At 43.4% G+C, this 2424-nt stretch overlaps 1 protein-coding gene across 1 annotated transcript in view; it reads right to left on the reverse strand.

Annotated features, from left to right (window-relative positions):
* Window positions 1-240, reverse strand: part of STAT4 (signal transducer and activator of transcription 4) — a 42076-nt gene extending 41836 nt beyond the window's left edge. The window contains exon 1 of the mRNA XM_027637339.1: window positions 67-240. The gene's annotated coding sequence lies outside the window, so the exon portion shown is untranslated. The remainder of the gene's footprint in view (window positions 1-66) is intronic.
* Between the last annotated feature and the right edge of the window lie 2184 nt (window positions 241-2424).

The raw sequence follows: 2424 nt of genomic DNA on the forward strand, positions 1-2424 counted from the left end.
CCATCCATCCATCCATCCATCCATCCATCCATCCATCCATCCATCCACTCCTTCCCGGCGCCCCACTTGCCTTTTCCGCGGGTCCGGCCGAGCGCTGGTGCTGCTGCTGCCGGCGGCTCCTCCGGTCCCGCCACCGCCCTCTTTAAGTGCTAAGCCCGCCCCCGGCCCTACACTGCCTTCCTGTGAGTCAGCCCCGAGGGGCCCAAACTTTGCCGGGCTCTACCGGGCTCTGCGTACCCAGGGCGGAGTGCCGAACGCGGCACGGACCTGCTTCGGGTGCTGGGAAACGTGCGGGAACCCGAGTCGTGACAGTCACCTGGGGAAAGGTCAGAGCAGGGAGGGAGTTGTTTGTCTTCAGGAGGCTGAGAAATAAATAGACCTTTCTAATTCGTACTGTGCAGCAGAGCCTTGACAATCACAGAGGTTGGAAAAGACCTCCGAGATCATCGAGTCCAACCTTTGGCTGAACACCACCTTATCAACTAAACCATAGCACTATGTTTTGTGAGCACCTCCAGGGATGCTGACTCCAACACTTCCCTGGGCAGTCTGTTCCAATGGTTAACCACTCTCTCCATGAAAAAATTCTACCTGATGACCAACCTGAATCTCCCTGGCACAGCTTAAGGCTATGTCCTCTCATCCTGTCAGTGGTTGCCTGGGAGAAGGGGCTGACCCCCACCACTACAGTCTCCTTTCAAGCAGTTGTAGAGAGCATCTTTCTACAGCATTCTGCATTCCAGGTAATAGCTGGAATCTCTCCAATATAAAAGATTTGATCCCTGTCCTAAGGGGTTAATGATCCAGTATCATATCTGTAAATGCCAAGAGAGGTGTTCCGAGTATCTTTTTCCTTAAGAAGTACATTATTAGAAAGAGGATTTATATAATAGCAGATGTAACATTGCTAAAACCAGTGTGAAATTACGACCATTTCACACCCATCTTACCTCAGTGCAGACTTTGAGCAGTAGTATCATGGCTCTGGTGTAACATGAAGCAGCTGAAATCTGCCCGAAGCAAATCCTTTTGACTATTGTTTTATTTGTCATATTTTGTCTTTACCAGAAACCCCAGCTGTGAGCAAAGCATTTCTGTGCCATTCTGTGCAAACCTGGAGTAAGAGAAATGCTCTCATAACCTGCCAGGGAGCCAACCAAGCAGTATTACACTGTCTCTGCACTGAGAGGAACGTGCATCCTTGTTCAAGGGAAAAAGCCAGGTACTGGAGATGCTGTTAAGAGGAAGGTGTGTGTTACTACTGATGTATAATTATATTTTCTAGGCAGAGCAGAGGGAGAATTGAATGTGAGGTGAAAAGCTTTGATACAAGGGCAACTTCTAGAAGATCATATACAGGTGTCAGCAGCTGACCCATGTCTGAATATTGGCTAGGTAAAAGACATATTCACTGTACATGTGTTTGAAAGGAGATTTGGCATTGTCTTTAATAGCATTTAGCAAATTTTCAGGTGCATTTGTGTACAGAGAGACAGGATCATAACAGAAGTCTGAAAAAAATCCTGATTTATAGATTTGTATGGTCCAATCCCTATTTCAGTAGACTCTCTTTAGTTCTGTTATTCTTTTATGTTTTGGAGGTTTTTTTAAGTGAGATGAGGATATAATGTAGTAGAAGATTTTCTTCAGCCTCTTATTTTTTTACTAAATGACCAGAGTGCAAAATCACATTAGCTTTACAACCCAGAAGTGAAAGCTTGGTATAAGGCTGGAGGAATGATTTGGTTGCTATTCATGAGCAGAAGCATATCTAGTCCCAAATTGCATTTTGACTTCTCTAAGTGGCTATTTTTGGCTCTGATTTAACTCAGCTGCCACTGGCTCAAAAGAACTGACACTAGAGCAGAATAACAATATTTTCACTGCTTTTTGTTGGGAATTGTGGACCAGACTGAGTGTCAGACTTGCCCTTTGTCCAAAGAGGTCAGTCCCCAAATACAGCCAGAATTTGACAAGTCTCTGCTCGAACCTGATATCTGTCCTTCAGATTTCAGCAAGCATAGGAGGCTATACAGTAAAGCTGAACTTTACTTAGGTTTCTGGTTTTGCTGATGAATATACTGGCATTTCATTTAGAATGCATGCACTCACATTTTATAATCTTTCCATAGGACTGCATGCTGTTATTTTGCATATTTGATAAATAACCTTATAGATAACCAAATTCTGTTCTCTACCATTAGGCAAATCTTCATTATTTTCTAAGACAACTGATTTTCACAATTTTTAGCTGTGCACTGGTAAGCTTGTGTGGGTACCACATCAGGACACTGAATTAGTTATTTGAGGACTACCCAGGAAATATTGACTGGTAGTTTGATTTTGTGCTGTCAGTAGGGGGAACTATTGCACTGTATTTATTTTAAATAAATATTGGTAACTGTTTATTTTTCTTTTTACATT

Source organism: Corapipo altera, unplaced genomic scaffold (assembly GCF_003945725.1).
Source record: "Corapipo altera isolate COAL_440 unplaced genomic scaffold, ASM394572v1 45, whole genome shotgun sequence".
Taxonomy (NCBI): Eukaryota; Metazoa; Chordata; class Aves; order Passeriformes; family Pipridae; genus Corapipo; species Corapipo altera.